This window comes from Triturus cristatus, chromosome 7 (genome assembly GCF_964204655.1).
Source record: "Triturus cristatus chromosome 7, aTriCri1.1, whole genome shotgun sequence".
Taxonomy (NCBI): domain Eukaryota; kingdom Metazoa; phylum Chordata; class Amphibia; order Caudata; family Salamandridae; genus Triturus; species Triturus cristatus.
The window spans coordinates 430189043-430208222 of NC_140590.1; the positions used below are offsets into that span (position 1 = coordinate 430189043).

General features: G+C 44.4%; 1 protein-coding gene across 2 annotated transcripts in view; it reads right to left on the reverse strand.

Moving 5' to 3' along the window:
* Positions 1–19180, reverse strand: part of GAS7 (growth arrest specific 7) — a 1339070-nt gene that overhangs the window by 376091 nt on the left and 943799 nt on the right. The window lies entirely within an intron of this gene.

Here is a 19180-nt window from a genome sequence, read left to right on the forward strand (position 1 = left end):
GACCACTGCTGAAAACGAGTACATTTTATAATTGGTTTTGTTAAAAACATAATTGGTTGCTTCGGTATTTGAGGGACTAAAGGTCCAGATTCCTATGATACAAACTGGAATGGCATCATGTAGTGTGGGATGGAAGAGGTCCATAATTATTTGTTAGATCCATCGACTCCCAATGAAGAAACTTAAGTGCGACTTCAAGGAAAATTGGTAATCTGTAAAAGCACTCGTTAACAATTAGCTCATAAGATTGGAAACTACAGCAGTAACCGAACTTTATTCTAAGTGTTCTCTGCGTCCTTCCTTTGGCGGTCTAAACCAGATATAGAAAAATATAGTTTTCAGATTCTCAAGAAGCCTCTGGTTGGCTTGTACAAACCTCTGCTGTGCACTGGGGCAACATACAATTGTTGAACTAAAACAGGCTGAAATCACAACATGGGAGTGGTTTGTTTGTGTGGGCTTCCACACGCTGGCTTTTTTATGTGTGACTGAAGCGGTGAACAGGTAGGACTTGACATGTCTTCCGACACCTGATGTGCACTCTGGAGTTTGTATACAGGAGGCGGAGGGTTAAAAGCCATACGTCACCTCATCTTTCAATGGCAGACACTAATGCTTCCCTACTTGTCACAACGTGGGATACCACTGACATACCGCGGCATCCTCCATAGAACGAGGGAGTGAGACACCAGACGTGGAGAGAGTTTAGAGTAGAAGCGCAGGGGGGGGGGATACGGAAAAGCATCCCTCTTGAATCCTTCATGCTTTGGTTCCAGGACTCTGAGCACGTTTGGTTGCTGTAAATAGTATCTCAGGACTAAAGGCAGTGGAATATCATCATCTACACGGATGATTTCTATGACATAACAGGCGCCATTGCTGTTCCTTGAGCCTCTAAGATCAGTGTAAGAGAAGAGGTGTGTCTGCTGTCGGAACCTGCCTGTATCCTATATATCACGAGCCTCACTTGGGAGGTCTAACTGAAAGAAAGTACAGCGCTGCAGATTACTAAGATAACAATATCTGTGTGACTGAGAATCTGCTTGTAAGAGGCACGGAGAGAAAATGAAGGCATGATTAATTATAGTATATATCAGGGTTTCCCAACGTCGGTGCTGGAGGGCCGGATCCATGCCAGATTTCTAAGGTAACTATATTTATCAGAATGTAGATCAATCAATCAATCAATCAGAGGTTTGTATAGCACGCTACTCACCCGTGAGGGTCTCAAGGTGCTGGGGGAGGGGGAAGGGGGTGCAGCTCCGGATCAGTCGAAGAGCCAGGTCTTGAGGATCTTTCTGAAGGTGTGCAGTGTGGCTCTTCCGCCTGCTCTGTTTCTGGGGATGCGAGGCGTTTCTGCGAGGGGGAGGTCGGCGGAGATGAGGTTTTGGGAACGTGGAAGGATACTCTCTCGTTGAGATATGTGGGTCCGATGTTGTGGAGGGATTTGTAGGCGTGGGTGAGTACTTTGAAGGTTACTCTCTTCTTGACGGGGAGCCAATGGAGGTCTCTCGGGTGTTGGGTCATGTGTTCATGCCGAGGGGTTCAGAGGATGAGCCTGGCAGCGGTGTTCTGTATGGTTTGGAGCGTGTGTAGGAGAGTACTGTTGATTTTGGCATAGAGGGCGTTGCCATAGTCCAGTCTGCATGTTACGAGAGCGTGGGTGACGGTCTTTCTACATTTAGGGGGGATCCATTTGAAGGTCTTGCGGAGGATGCGGAGGGAGTTGAAGCTGGTTGAGGTGACGGAGTTGATCTGGCGGGTCATGGTGAGATAGGAGTCAAGGATGATGCCGAGGTTCTGTGCGTGGTCTGATGGGGTAGGTGAGCTCCCGAGGGTGGGGCGCCACCAGGTGTTGTGTTGTCCCAGGCGGTGGTGGAGGGACCGAGGACAAGGAGCTTCAGGCAGCTGCTGTTCATCCAGGCTGCAACGTCCTTCATTCCTTCCTGAAAGCGGAGTCTGGTGTCTTCGGGGTTCTTCGTGAGGGAGAGGATGAGCTGGGTGTCGTCGGTGTATGACACTACGTTGAGTCTATGCTGTCTGACGATGGCAGCGAGCAGGGCCATGTAGATGTTGAATAGCATGGGGCTGAGTGAGGATCCTTGGGGCACTCCGCAGTTGATCTCTGTGGGTTCGGAGAGGAAGGGTGGGAGTCTGATCCTCTGGGTTCTGCCGGTGAGAAAGGATCGGATCCAGTTGAGGGTGGTTCCTCGTATCCCGGCATTGTGGCGTCTGGCTGCAAGAGTGTGGTGAGACATGGTGTCAAAGGCAGCAAAGAGATCTAGTAGGATGAGGGTCGCAGTGTAGCCCTGGTCGAGTAGCATGCAGAGGTCATTGGTGGCGGAGAGGAGGGCGGTCTCGGTGCTGTGGTTGGTGCGGAATGCAGACTGGGAAGGGTCTAGGATGGTGTTCTCTTCGATGAAGGTTGTCAGCTGGGCATTTACACATCTTTCTGTGACTTTGGCCGTGAAGCGGAGGAGAGAGATGGGCCGGTCTTTTTTCAGGTCCGTGGGGTCGGCCCGAGGGCTTCTTGAGGAGGGGTTGGACCTCTGCCTGCTTCTGCTATGATACAAATCTGGCAAGTGTCCAGCACTCCAGGACCTACTTTTGGAGAACCCTGGTATATATGCTCACATCATGAACACTTTTAGAAGGCTACGGGCAATTGCACACAATTATTTGACCTGGCTGCAAAAATCGTTGACTTTTCAATCTAACAGGAAATGTGGTTGGGCATCAAATACAATATTTCACCGCTTTTGCTACATTATAAGGGTGACAGACTATCTTCATCCACTGTACACTGGTCCAGCGCTGTTTTGCACAAAACGAAAGCAGGGGCGCAACTATCCCTGAACTTCGGGGGTGTTTTGAAGAAGGGGATAAGACTCCCTGGCCAGGGCTGGCTCAAGCGCTGGTGGCGGCTGTTACAATATTATGTTTTAGTGCTCTCCTCCCCCAAAACATCCCTCTCACCATGACTTCCCTCACTACCACTCTCCAACAGTGCACCACATCTCTGCATAGCCTTTCTGACGTACATTTTACTTTTTTATAGTGCTACACATAGTTAACTCACTTTCAGTTGTGTGATCTGCATGTTACACGTTCTTTGCAGCAGGCACATTAACCTTCAGCACTACTTTATGATGAGCCAAAACTGCCACTTCACAAAATTCCGAACTCTCACCAGTAGGAACATTAATCACAAGAGTTATCTTGACATTTTTATTGTTGCATGAAAACTGCCTGATGCACATGCAAAATTATTTTAAACACAGCAACCACCACCCTCCCACCACCCTCCCCCACCCACCAAAAGTCAATGTCAGGTGCGGCTGCACTGATCACACTACCCTAAAGCCAGTCCTGCTTCCAGCACTGAGGAAGGACAAGCATTTCCAGAAATGAGTCAGAGTTAACCTCATAGCCATTATATGAGGAAATATACTTATGTGGTGATACTTCTCCCCAAATTCCAGCAAGCAAAACAAGTTAACAGATTTCTTGTAGATGATATAAGGGGAGACTAGACTTCTCCCCTGATAATTTTTTTTACTTTTTAGCACAAATTTGCTAAAACGCCACAGACCCTTATAGGGCATTCATGAAATATTCCAATACTTTCATAGTGCACCAGGGAAGCTTGGGCTTTCCTAGGAGTAGATCTTGTTTTTCTCAAATGCCTTAAATCAGAAATTTCTTCCACTATACCAAAGTCATCATTTTTTTTATGGTTGAGCCCCTTATGCCAAGGTGCACATTCAATAGGACAGTGCCAGAAATCTACCATGGAAACTTCACCCACAGTCCTGGGTACCTCCAAAAATTCCCTCCGGTATACAAGGGTCAGCATTTTGCAATTGACACTCCCCTATAAAATCAGTACAGGAAATCTTATGCCAAGAGATACCTCAAATATCAATTCCATTTTGCTATACAGGGCTTATATTTGGTTTCATCTGTGGATCAAGCAGAAACAGTATTGGAAATGAACTAATCCACGTTCTAACATGCAATATCACAGCATCCAACTGATCTTATGAAATGTTTGACTTCTTCGGCAACCATGAATTTTGATCAAGTAGCACTTTGCATTTCTGGTTTTTGAGAGCCAACTTACACTGTCAACAAACCTACATGTCTCAGAATAAGGCATTGTGGTGAATAGAAAGCCAGGAATGGCTGAAGGCATCACAGAATCCTCAATCCAGCACCATATCTCAAAGCCTAAGCCCTAGTCTCACTCCTTGTGCCATTCCACATTCTCAGTCCACCCTCCCCTCTTGCACCAACCCCATTGTTGCAGATGGAGTTAAGTAGGAATCTAGTACTATGAAAAGAGCCGGTATTCTGAGGGTGCAGTGTAGAAATAAGTATCATTTTTATATGTGCAGAGTAAGAGGTGTGCTCATGTAAGTGCTGTGTGAGTAGTGTGAGTGAGTTCAGCATGAATGGTGCGAGTGTAGGGTGAAAAATGTGCTGATGTGAGCGTCGGGTGTGCTGCATGAATGCAATGTAAGAGGAGGGCCCATGTAAGTGTGGAGTGAGAGGAGTTCGTGCAGAATGAGAGGAGTGAGTGCAGGGTGGTGCGAGTGGTGTAAATGCAGGATGAGAGGTGTGCCTGTGTGTGGTGTAGGGTGAGCAGCAAGAGTGAAGGGTGATCTGTGAGAGTGACTGGTGAGTTCATGGTGAGAGGAGAGAGTGGTGGGTCCCTATAAATTCGGTCAGACTATTGTCACTGTGTGCAGGCAGGTTGAACAGAGTGCCTCTATGAATGCAGGCTGAGAGGTCTGTCTCTGTGCGCGCAGGGTGAGAGGAGGAAGTACAGGGTGAGTGGTGTGACTCCGGGGTGAGTGTTGTGCTTGTTTGCATGGTGTGAGTGCTATGCCCATGTGAGTTAAGGGTGAGCTCTGCGAGTGATAGGATGCTTATGTGAGTGAACAGTGAGCAATGTAACACTGTAAGAGAAGGATGAGAGGAGTGACTTTGGGGTGAGTGATTTGACATATGAATTTTGGTACGGGTGAAAGTGCAGAGTGCGTGGAATGAATGCATGGTGAGTGATGTGTTTAATTGAGCGAGATTGCAGAGTGAGCAGTGAGAGCGACATGTGAGTGAAGTGTCACACGAGTGCAGAGGGAGTAGTGTGCTCGTGTAAGTGCTGGGTGAAAAGCGTGAGTGCAAGGTGAGTGGTGTGAGTGCAGTGTGATCACTGAGTGCAGGGTGAGTGGTGTGCTTATGTGAGTGCAGGGTGAGTGGTGTGCTTATGTGACCGCAGGGGAAGTGGACATAGAATGGCGTGAGCTCATGGCACGGGGCATGAGAGCAGTGTGGTTGCTGTGAGTGCAGTGTAAGCAGTGTGTACGTGTGAGCAAAGAGTAAGAAGAGGATGAACGGTGTCAGTGCAGGGTAACAGCTTGAAGGGTGAGGAGTGAGTTGTTTGAATGCAGGATGTATTCCCAGACACCTGGTGTAACTCAGCATTGTATTAATCGCTGGCGTAGGCTCTCAGATATAAGCGGAACAACTGCTATTATGGCATCAATCAGGAGTGGAGGAAATAAATAATGTGCTGATTCTGCAGCACATTTTCAGTCTCCTGTTAGGCTTGCCAGCTGATCGGATTCCTACCAGCACCACTGGTATTTTGATGTCCCATTCAGTACAAAAATAATCAAAAACACCTAATCCCAGTATCTTTAGCACTTATCTGTGCATAATTCAAACAGCAAATATAAATAGAGAGCCCTTTCAAATGTGTGCTAGGGCTGCATTAATGATCCATGACTAATAGTTAAAGGAAGCCAAAGACAGAAATGTCATGTTACAAATGAATGCATTAACAACCATATTTAGTGTCAAGGCCAGACCTTTGCAGTATCTTTCAACAAGAAATAGCCGGTATTTTTCTTTCGGAAAAGCGACATCCCTACTCCTGGGAAGATGCCTTTTCCCTACATGCATTCTCTCACTGTTGCAGTAAAGATAAAATACAAAAGTAAGGATCAGGCATAGTGGGGAACCACGGTACTAGAACAAGGGAAAATCACAAACAAAGCCTCCTTAACTAGTTCATGAAAGAAATGTAAATGGTCTTTTAAAGACCTGTGACAAACTTGGGTGTGGCTGTGATAAGACTCCAGACACTGCCCAGCCGAACCCACAGCTGCTCGAGCTGCAGCAGCCCAGGCTGAGAAACATGACCAGGGGGGCTAAAGTCCTTTTAGCCCCATGGGCGTTGCGCGCCTGCCCGAAAGCACTGATCCATTTCAAAAGACAGTCTTCAGAAACCTCTATGGCTTTTACAACAACCTATTTGAAAAATGTGTTGTGTAATGCATAAACAGACCAAATGGTGCTAACTTTTTTCACAGGAGAGAACCAACCAGATCACTGTAACTGAAGCTGGGCTTGCTCACTTCACTTGCTCCTATGGATCAATTAGGGGTACTATTTATGCCCCTTCACTTTCAAAGCTCATCAGCTACCACAGCTTTCTATATTTGCATGTCTAGGACACAGGCCTCTTATACAATTCTTATAAGTTATTGTTTTGCAATTAAGGAATGAATAGTTTCACATTCTTGTTGGGCACATCATTCTAATTTGAGTGCTGATTATGATGTTGCATGGTCAATAATTTTGGGCATAAATAGACCTAGGACTGCCCTGGGATCAATGCTGCTGCGCTTTTGTCACAAGGGGCTGATTTTGCAGCACTGCTGCAACACCGGCCCCCAGTAACAAACGGCCCCCACTGGTCCAAAACCAGCCCCCAACCCTTCCGGCCAAACAGGGAAACACCCCGTGCCCGCTACGGCCAGTCCGGCCCTGTATAGACCTATGTGTAAAATACAAGCATCAGTGTTGAGAATGGAATTTCCTCTGTAGGGTAAATGAGCATGTTTCTCTGCCCTAACTCCTCGACTGCTTGTGAAACAGGCATCCTGACTTGTATTATTGGCCCTGGAGTCATGATAATGTAGCATTTGCACTTAAGCCTTGGCCTGTCCCTTACAAAGTGAAGTTTAGGATCTGTCCTAAGTCCTAAAGGGGCACACCCAATATGCCCTTATAGGAGTATAGTATCTACAGTCGCTGGTCTGTGAGTAGCACCTAAAGTGCTGATGGCAGCGTACAGTTTTGTGAATCTTGAAAAACGGTTGTTTGATGCAAAAATTAACTGAGCTGCACACTAAAACAGTGAGAGTATCTGAGCTAATGGCACCTGAGCCTAATCCTCTCTAAAGCTATAGACGGGTGGGGGCAGTAGTAGTGGGAATGTTGACCTCCGAGAGAATGACAATTACCGGGAAGGGGTTGTGATGCCCCCTTGAGGTAGCACATCATTCTGCAATCCAGTATGCTGTATCCATTGAAGTGTACAGCACTTAGATTTCCTAGGCGAATGGAAGTTCTTTCTTTTTCATAAAAATAAGCATTGGCCTGGATAATACCGGATTGTATCTGTTGTTTGATTGTTGCAATCTGAGCTCTTGCTTTGCACACTACCTCCCTGAGAAGCCTGTGACTGCTCACCCTCCCTACCATGAGAATCAAATGCATAAAGGCTTGTAGGTGGCCTGGTTTGTAGAGCTGTACTAGAATGGAATACAGAACACCAGTGGAAAACAACTTCAACCACCACGATTTGGGCAGAGTAGCTCCTGTCTGCCCTTTCACCTCCCTGAACAAGGGTCTGATAATTGGTTTCTCCAATTTCAAATGAGGCAACTACTGAACCTTTGGAAGAAAAATATATAGAATCGATTTTGAAGCTGACAATTTGTGAGACATGGCCATGCTTTGACAGCATAAGGTAACACACAAGCTCATTAAAAGTACAACATGTATTCTACAGTACACGAAAAAATCCAACACAACTGCAAAAGACCCAAGTATTCTTTCTTTTAAGAAAATGTAGTGATCGACTCCTGATAATCACCTCTTCACGATAGGGCACTTTTAGAAAAAGAGGAGGTAGCAGGCTTTTGACAGACTTTGTGAAATGGACAGGAGAGAGCATGGTGAGTGTGAAAGTACAAGAAAAAGTGTAAGGTGTAATCATGGCAGGCAAAGTCGAGACCCTACATATAAATACTACTGAGACAACTATCGCTAACTCAGTTAGAGAATGAGTCACCTGAGTAATCAATTCGCAGAAGTGGTAAAGCCAAACCTAGTGTAAACCCACAGCAAGACCTGAACATCTTGTGGAACGACTGCAGACCAGCACACTGTAAATATGGGACTGGGCCTTTCTCACAGCCCAAACCTGGAAAGAATGCTGACCCAACTGCAAAACTGAATATTTTTCAGTTTCCGGGAGAATCAGGCAGAAGCTGGAGCAGGTGAGCAGCGCAATCACCACAAGTAAATTATGCCTAATTCTCCCCACACCTTTACTGATTGTCTGGAGCTTCAGTGATTATTTCATGCCGCATGCAGCAAATTTCCATATTTTATTTTGAAAATCACTATATAGCTCTAGTTATCACATTCTGATCGGAAAAGAAAGGTAGTTCATGTGAGTAAGCAAGAAATGGAGAAAGCAAAGTGGGCTAAACCAACTAGGCAAGATACCATGTAAAGATTCGCTTGCAGTAAAGTTCATAGACTCCCCCACTTTAGTGGAGATTGAGGGTTGGAATACAGCCAAGAAGTTCCTCAAACCTCCATGTAAATGTACTTATGGCCAGAATCATGGTAATCTACCTGCATATTTATGAGGGCGCGTGGAGCCCAAAGTATTTACAGTCTGATCCACAATCAAAACTACTTGTGGATGAAGTGAGACCCAGCTTACGAGCACAGGTCATTCTCTGGATGTTACAGGTCCATCCTACTTGGGTATCAGAGCAGCAGGCAGGTACCTGATGTTCACTCTGAATTGGTGGTCAAGAGCAATGCATGTGTGGGTCTGCTGGTGGGAGCAGGCGTCCTTCCCCCTCACCTTCTCTCATCAGAGAGCACAGTGGCATGTGCAGACGTTAAACAGCCTACTCGAGTCAATGACATTACTACTAGGGAGTGAGTGAAACCTTGTATTGTTCTTGCGGAATGTCATAAAAGTCAAGTAACACATGAAATATTCATAGTAGGCATCATTCTATGAAAGAGTCACGTGACATACTGACCAGAGTTATAGCAGAAAATATCTCTTGGTGAGATTTTCTGTTCAGACCTGTGTCTCATGGGCAAAGATGTAAAATGTAATTTATATTGAGAATTAGGACTAACAAATGCTTTAAAATTTCACAAGCGAAAACTTAAATTTGTCTATTCCTATTTGCATTTAAGGATTGGATGGTAATTGAGCACTGCATTACTAAGTTGTTGCACGCTTGAGTAAAGGGGTCTACAAGGATGGCAAGGGCATATCTGTCTCCACTGTGTCACCCCTGCCCCAAGTCAGAGTAAAATTGATTTGAATGGCATAAGCTCCATCTTTGAATGGAAAATGTGGTGGCCGCTGCATGTATTGCTGCCAGATTGGTAAAAGTAGAAGAAATTGGAGATGCACTTTGTGGATGTGCATTGTGAGAATATCACCTGTATTTTCCCTAGGTGCAAATTGTGCACAGTATCCTCACCTGTCCATGTGCAGATAGGGTAAGTTGTTTTTTTGGATCCTCTTTCCTTCTAAAGGCCCTAATTAGGAGTTGCCTGAAGCAGCATCTCCGGGGGTATACCATTCTCGGCACAAAATAGAGGTCTGGACACAATTAACAGCTTTGGAAATAGCAGCTCCACTTTTATGGGGTGTAGATTGACACCTAGTACACCAAGGAAGGTAAGGAGCAGGGGCCGTGGTCACAGTTAGACCCTGGCTCCTTCCTGCCCCCTCCAGAACCACATGGATCAGACAACAGTCTTCCAAAGAGGCAGGAGTCTCCCCTCACCCCAGACACCCTGCCCCGCCCATCACCAATCAACCTGCATTGACAACCCCAAGGAAATCAAGCAACATTTCACCAGGTATTTTTCTTTCTACATAGTTATTGCTGACACTAAAACTCACAATGTACAAATTTAGGAGAAAGGAAACTGTTAGAAATGGGGTTTCTGGTTGGCTAGGGTATGCACCTAAGCCAGGCAGAACCCACCAATCTGACAACCCCTGCCACCCCCTTGGTAGCTTGGCACGAGCAGTCAGGCTTATCCCAGAGGTAATGTGTAAAGTGTTTGAGCAACACACACACACACCAGTGACACAATAAATGAACCACACAGTTGTATATAAAAATATGTTTCTGTATTGCATATAAACATAGGCCAAAACACCAAAAGCCAACAGTCACTTTCCGAACAAGGCAATTGTCATAACATCACAGTTAGTGCAATGAAATAACGACTTATACATTGCACATGTTTTGAAAAAACCATCACTGTATATATTATGCAGATCCTGAAATTATGCTCGCTAGCCTCTCACTGCAAGGCATATAACGACAAATATCATAACATCAGGGTACAAAATGCAGCAGTTAAGTTAGGAAGATCACATAGAATCCTGAATGCTGTGTATAGTAGACACTCATTCATTAGTACGGGTTATCCTGACTGTGCAATGCATAAACATGACGTGTTCCTCACATCAGAGCCCAAAAATACATCAGGTTATGAAATAAATCCCACGAATCATCACCTGTCACTGTGACAGGATGGATCAGCAAATATCCCCATAGGAATATGGGTTGCAGCGCACTTATACGCCTATTACGTGTGGTTTGACTCCTCTCTTTCCTTCAAACACCATACCCTTAAGGTGGTGGGTAAGTGCTTTGGAATGATTAAAACCATTAAAAAAGTATTTGAGTTGATTCCACTGGCTGCAAGGAAAACAGTGGCTGTGGCGTTAATACTTTCTCAACTAGACTACTGTAACAGCCTGCTAGTAGGGGTTAATAAATTCACCTTGAAGAGACTACAGGTAGTACAACACGCAGCGGCTAGACTTGTTTTGAAACTTCCACGTAGATCATCAGCATCAGAAGCTCTGAAAACTCTTCATTGGCTTCCACTACACAAGAGAATTCTATTCAAACTCTTGGTTATCACCTTCAGAGCTACCGGCCAAATCGGACCAGAAGATCTCTCTAGATTTACACCATACATTCCAGGGAGGACACTTACATCCACATCTGCTAACCTCCTCAAATTACCTGGTTTTAAAACCAGGGGAGGGAAAACTGCTACAGTATTAGGTGTAAAAGCCAGGAATTTTATGCCTAACAAACTGAGAACGATGGCATCAGAAAAACTGTTTAGGAAAGCTCTAAAGACCTGGATCTATGGAATAAGTGATGTATCCAGTCTTGCCCTTATCTAGGCTCTAACTCCTTACTAGTCTGCCAGTTATCTGTATAGCACCAGGAGGCTCCTTTGGGAGTGACAGTTTGTGCTCTGTAAATGCCCCATTTCATTTAATTTCATATTACGGGTTATAAAGTAATATCCACGAGTAGGGCCCAGAGCGCCAGTGTGCCTATTCCATGGGAAACAGGAAATTTCAACTTCCATACTCAATGACACAGGGGCCTCCGTCTAGGGCTCTCCCCAGAATTGCCATCATTGGCAAGCAAATGCCCCCAAGGTAGGAGCTAATATGTGAGGGGTGGGGGGTTGGACACCTGTACTGTAGGTATACGAGAGGCCTCGCTGAGGCTGACTGCACACAGAGTGGTCAAAGGCAGCTGCACACGAATACGCAGTGCAGCTGCTGCCAAATGCAGCCTTTCACGAGCACCAACACGCTCACCTGGGCAAAGCTGCTCGTGACAGAGAGCAGCACTTCCCAGTGCCTTCTTGGGGGCAGGGGAAGCTCCATAGGCCTCGGGAACTCCTTGGAGCCATGCATGAAGTGTGGGCCTGTCAGGCGGCCTCAGGGGACATGGGTCCAAAATCTCTGAGTCGTGGGGGTGATCATGGGGCCTCCTCGCAGGTGCTGCAGTGTCAATAATCCTGCCAGGTCACACGCTGCTCCACTCCTAACTTTGATCAGATTGCCTCCAAATAAGCTCTCACACACGGATTGCAGGGTACGTATCAATCGCTCTCCATGCGCTAATTGTGGCATAAGTAGAGTTATCAAATGCAGAGCTCTCCATTCGCTGATGGAGCAAGAGCCAACATACTCTTACAGAGCACTGGGGGCACAAGCAGAGGGCAGGCAGCAGGCCAGCACATAGGGCATCAAGTGCACAGTGGCAGTTCCTTCTGCAGCCCAACAATCTGTAGACAACAGACCAGTCCATTAAGACGAGCAATCCAAATAGCAGTTCCTCCTGACAGCACAGCAATCCTCTGGTGCAGTATATAGAGCCAGCAGCATCTAGTTACAAGTCCCACGTAGTGTCTAAAAACATGGGATCAGAGCCCCTGAACTTCTACTCAAAATGTCTCTGATGTAGAGGTAACTTCAAACAAGCTTTAGAAGTGCACAACACCTCCATTCAGTCCCCAGCCCTGGCTCCAGACACACTACGGGGGTGGAGACAGCGTTGTGAGAGGACAGGCACAGCCCTATTCAGGTGTTAGCGACAACTCCTCCCACCACTCTAGCTCAGGAAGGCCCATCATCCTGATGATGGGGCATCAGGATATGCCGGGAACATCTCATCTCCCTTTGTTTGACTTTTCTAGAGTAAATGCACCAACAGACCCTGTCTGTCTAAACCAGACATTGGTTGGAGTCAGGCTGCAAACCACAAAGTCATAGAAATACACACTTTCAAAAAGTGGCATTTCTAAAATAGTATTGAAAAATCCACCTTCACAAATAAGCAGGAATTATCACCCCTATTCCAAACATACCAAGCATGGCAACGTTACTCCCTCCAGATTAGAAATTAACACTGAAAAACATATCAGGGAATTTCCAATGCAAACCTATGAGAGGAGAATGCCTCACAGAAGTGAGAAACCAAATAGGCTTTTTGCAACTACCAGGACATGCCACTAGTAGCATGTAATGTATAGGCCCTTGCTCTACAGGATACCACTGTACAGGGGACTTACAGGTAAATTAAATATGCCAAACGGGTGCAAGCCAATCATACCAAGTTTAAAGGAGAGAGCACAGGCACGTTGGCACTGATCAGCAGTGGTAAAGTGCCCTAAGTCCTAAAGCCAACAAAAACAGGTCAGAAAACATACAGGAGGAAGGCAAAAAGTTTGAGGATAATCCTGCAAAAAGCTCCAGGTCCAATAGAAACTGTGGGCCAAAATCAGAGAAGCTGGACCCTGGCATTCCCATGCCCAATTCTGAACATCTCATAATAAGGACCCGAGTATTTTGACTGAAAATCCTTCCACTGCAATTAACATCATTGACATTGTGTACCATTGTCTCACAGACTACTCTGTAGTCTTTAAGGTTGCATCTAAGGTACATATATCAGCTTCCTGACAAATACAGTTTGCCCACAGACATTAAATCCAAGACGAGGCGCATGTCATCTGCGTTCCTGAAATGTCATAATGCATCCGATGTACTGGAATAAAAAAGCAAACCTGTGATGTTTTACGCTGAGCTGTTATTCATTCTGCTGCCTTCACATAGACTCCTATTAAAAGAAGTGTCTCTCTATTGTCGCCCAGTGTATCAGCAACATTAAGAACCTGCTAAAAAATAGAGCATGTGATCTATCTTGCTTCCACTTCCTGTAACATTTCCAAGAAGCAGTCACCCACAAGGAAGCTGGTCGCAAAAGCACTTCCATATGTTTCCATATGTTTGCTCCTCCACACAGCCATTTGATAGTATCTTTTCAGTTCTTTTGGTGTACAGTTTAACACACTTTCTACACCTTTATAATTCCTTAAACCTAAATGTGTTACATAGGTGGCCTCCCACTCCACATCCGAAGCTCTCATTCTCTTCTTGAACTTCACAAGAAACTGAAGACCTGGCTTTTCAATTAACCCACCCACCCTAGGCAGGGACAGGCACACACACTGGCTCAGCACCAGGACACCCTAGCACAGTGATACTCAAAGTGCAGCCCTCCTGATCTTTACATGCAACACCCTGATCTACAGCAGCACTTGGCAGCTGTTCACTCGACTATAAGTAAACAGGCAAGTCTTTATTTAAAGGTTAATTGAAGTTAAAGAAAGGCAGTAACTAGGTTTTCCTGCACCACTTAACTTTACAAACACCTTCATTTTCAAAGCCATGTCGCAGCAAAAGTGTAAAAATGTGAAAGGTCTCTTCAAAATTAAAAAGTGTATTTCATTAACATGCAGAACCATTTCACCTTAATACATCAATTTTATCAGTGCATTTAGAAGTATGTTTTTTTTAAGTGATAGTTTCAAACATCAATTTAGAAACATTCATCTTGCCCCACATACTGACCGCATTGCCAATAGTGAACTAAGATTGTTTTGTGCACTCTTAGGGTGGCCTGGGTTCCTATTGTACATGAACATTTTAGTTAATTAAATCTAACAAAGGAGAAGGTTTTGTAGAGTGCACAGCACATCCTTAGTCATGTGTTTTTAAGGTCCTCTAAAATGTGATAAGGATGAAAAAGGAGGGAAAGTGAAATGAAACAATTGTCTAGGATCACACAATTTGGTAAAGTGGGTAGCTGGGATTAATCCAAGGTTTTCTGGTTTCACATTGTATAATTCAGCAAGTGGATGTGCGTTTTGCTTCCCCTATAACCACCTTATCGCAGCAATCCCCGCCCCAAGACGGCCACCCGACTGGCATCAATGGAGCCCTCGGTCACATCACAGAACAAACTTTGTGGCCCCTGGGAAAATGTTTGTGAGTACCCATGCCCTAGCAGCTGATAGTGCACTTTACAAATACAAATAACATAGGTGTCTTTATGCCCATTAGCTGCATAACTCCGGAAAGCAGGTATTGGAATCTCACAGGATGCACAGGAAGGATTGTTTTATTTATAAAACAGTAGCAGAATTACTTTGGCAAGACATGCTATTTATAGCAACAATACTATCCGTGCAAAGGTCATGAAGGGTTTTAATGACTATTATAAACACGGCTGTGGAAATGATAACTGGTGAGCGAGTCTTAATAAAAGACAGCACCTACATGTGACTCACATACGCATTTTCTAAACTTGTTTTTTTTATAGGTTTTTCAGGTTGAAGGTGCCAGGAGAGCAAAAATCCACTAAAATCATGGTCGTCTCAATGCAACCCCATGAAAGTGCAGAGTTGGGGGATGGATACTGCAATAGTAATTTAGATTGGGCGCTGTCTTTTGGCGGATACCCATGGGCTTCAGATGGGAGTGTGTGATAGGGGTGCCGCTAGTGAGGTGACAGTGGTTACCCTCCTTCATATCTACTTTCAGCAGCAGACTCACCTCACGCTGAAGTATCACTTTTGTTTTTCTTGGTATATGAACAACACAGAGGTCCACTACAATTTGGGGGGACCTATTGGTATCATGAATGCAATATTTCAAACAGACCTTTTAGAAGTGTGTGACCGGATGAGTTTCAAGAGTAAGGGGTGCGGACCTTTTATGGACTGTTGTGGACAGTTGTGAACAATTGCTACTGTTTTATATGTAAACAAGCATTAACAAAGCCAAACTGCATGATTTTAATGTGCTAACCATGGAAATGGCCTTTGTCCATGTCTGAATTTGCTAAAGCTTGTTGACATGGAAACAAACAAGGAAAAATAACGGATAATACACAGGTGGAGAAAATAATAGGAAGGTTCATACAAGGGCAAACGAACTGGAAATGAACGTACCTAGAAAGTCAATAGAAAGGACGCAGAGGAGAAGGAATGATGGGGAAAGTAGAGAGAGATGAAACACACACAAGTCCTGACTTAAACATTTTAATTAGTATTGCTGTAGTGAAAAGCAAAAAAGAAAGGAATGTTTTCTGTGTGCAATGAACTCCTAATCAGTAGGCAGCAGGGATCTACCATGCCAGGGTTGCAGCCATTCCAAGGTCGCTCCTTGCAGCTCAACTGCAAATAGCCACTCCTTTAACATTACCCGGCACACAACACATCACTCATTACCAAACAAATAAAATCACAACACAATCATGAAATGGTGGGGGATGAGGTACAACCAACGGTGGGTCAACCAATCATTATGGATCTCATGTTTGTAATGCTACTGTCCATCCTTCCATCCTTATCCTCTCTCCTAATTACGACACCGTTCAGCATTACGGAGATTTTATTTTCACCTTGGTGCTCCTATCACTATTAAGTTTAAAAGGTATCATGAAGATTGAGGGAGAGAGAGAGAGATGGTCTTCAGCTAAAGAGCACACATTTCCCCTATGGAAGAAGCTACAGAAACACAAGCTTTTAGGAGAATAAAGCGGTATATATAAACACCACAGTCCAGGTAAATAGAAGAGTCCAACGAATTGTAAACTAGAACACGTTTTGTTTCCTGAATTTACAGAACCCTTTACCTTACTGTTCTTAGCTACCACAACTACTGTCTGCACACCTGTCAATCATTTCTATCCTATTATTTGAACTCTAAGTGTTTTATATCCCAGTTTATTTTTCATGAAGCCCTCATGAGTGGGGGGGGGGCGTGAAGGAGGACTGTGTGTTGCTTTATAAAAACCAATTTAATAGAAGGTCTATGTATCACGGCAGAAGGGTGCCCTATCATGTCTATGGAGATAAGCACATGATTAAAGTACTATTATTTGCAGTATAGATTTCTCCAATACGTCAACAGCACCTAGGACGTTCTGAAAATACTTTCTGGGCAGTTCAGTTAGTATTTCCTTTATTTCTATAGTACGTAACGGGCTACCCACAGGATGGGCCAGATCCACAATGATATTTTTTTCCATAAACATAGGTTTATGACTTAAACTAACTTCACTTATGGATGTACTACTGCAGATTTCTTCACCACGAGTGTTGAGAATTCTGCATTAGTAAATTTCAAGCAATGGGTGCGAGATGGCCGGTTTAAAAGTGTGGTTTACCTTGAAAGTTTCTGAACACCCAAACACTCAAATGTTTCTGGGTATTCACAGACACAGAGCCAACACCATCAGACCTTGTAAATGACCGGAAAAATACAAGAGCTGGAGTAACTGGCCCTCCAGAATGGGAAGGGGAATAGCACACCACCAGATTAACTGGCATGGTAAGGGAAAGGGCTTCTTCCACAGGGAAAAGGTTTTCCCTAGGTGGGAAAAAAATATACATTTGCACAATGGACTGCACTTCCCCTCTGCATACATTTACACTGTATAGATTTCCACAAAGGAGGAATGGGCTGGAACCTGTGGGAGATGTCCTCTGGCATTCCGAGTACAATGAGGCCGGGTTTGGTGGCTCAGTGGACTAAAGCAGCCACTGCAGGGGCCTGTGTTTGACCTCATGGTCACAGGTTCAAATCCCGGCGGGTCCACACAGCCTTTCATCCATCTGAGGTCGATAAAATGAGTACCATTGAGTTGGGTAACAATAAACATCTGTTATTCAGCGCCAGGACACCTATGGGTAATCGTGCGCTTTACAAATACACCTGTTCTGTTATGTCTGAAAATCTGCACCTGGTGAAATTTTAGAACATGCTCCTGGGACTGTTGAGATGTAATTTTCTGCATGTACTTTTAAGTTTTATTTCTTGACTCTGGCACAATGTCTGTAGTCAAATAGATATAATAGAAAGACTACATTCTGAATTTTTAGTCATGAGCATTCTGTTATGTGCATCACACTACAAACATAAGAAAAGGACTATCTTTTTCTTTTTTTTTTGTTAAGTTTTATATAGCGCTGAGACCCGAAGGTATCAGAGCGCTTTACAAGAGCACCAGTTACATAACAGACGGACACATTCATTTTTGTTAGACGCGGGGAGATTTGCTCAGAATCACAGAATGGTGAGCATCCTTGCCGAGACTCGAACCGGTTCCCCGGCTTCAAGGTAGACTGCCCTAGCCGTTAGGCCACAGGCGTTATTGGAAAATGATCTCTAATGCTTAGCAAGCTCCATAGGGCTATGCTGGGCCTGCAGCAGCAGCGAGTGGAGGTCATTGGCATTGCAGTAGAGAATGGGACCAATGCACAGCTGAGAACTGACTCCTCCCCCATTATGATGCGCACATACAGTATACATGCAGATGCTATTTGCAAACAATGTTGAGTGTGGGGAGGACCCATGGCTATGAGATGTGAACCCATGAGTGGGTCATGTTACCCTACGCCCCCATCAGTTATGCATAGGGCAATGGCTGATCTAGTGTATGCCATGTCATTTTTCATGGGCATTTGCTTTAAACAAATATTTAACAAAAACAAGGGAGCAAGGGGTAAAATGTGTGCAGTAAAGCAACAGCACATTGAAGAAGCGTGTACGGCAAGAGTTGTATAAAGACACTGTTAAAATGCGATATGCAAGGTTTTTTTTCGTCGTTTCTGCTGTACTATGGTAAAAAAAAATGTCTGCACATTAGTAATAAATCTTTTAGTAGTAGACTTGGTCATGGGTCACACACACAAACATTAATATGATATAATATGTATATCACAATTATCCATTTTGCATTACCTACGGTCTTGTGCAAAAGATTTTTTTTCGAAAAATAGACTTATTATAATAGAATAGTTTTCATACAGTTTCCTATTTGCAAGGGTTCGGCATACAATGACGTGCATTTGAATCGGATCCATAAAGCTGATGAGAGTAATGTGTATCAAAGAACGGGCAGGTACAGATCAAGATGGAAGGTTCGGCTTTTTCTTACTTATTCAAAGCACTGGAATGCATGTTCGATATATTTCAAAATAAAACAACCGTCTTGTGTTCTGGCAGACCTTTCAACAAGCAGCTACATTATACCTGAAGTTAACATGCCTTAAAATTTTCTCTAAATTCATTACAATATACGGACAAGAATGCTGGCGTCCAACTTAATCCTGCGCGTTGCTTAGACCACACGCAAACCATCAGCCGCATAAAGTCTCATAAAGAACAACTGATGATAGCAGTCATGCTATAACTGCATAATTATCCGTGGCGCATTTTAATAAGAGCAAACATTGCTTATATGCACCCTGCTGTTAATTAGTGTTGTGCTTCCCCACCTCACCCGCGGACTGTCCTCGCGGGGCTTCTGTACACCTCTGGGCAGTTGAAACAATGCACTACCTATTCCACAGCTGCTTTCAAAGTAATACACGAGAA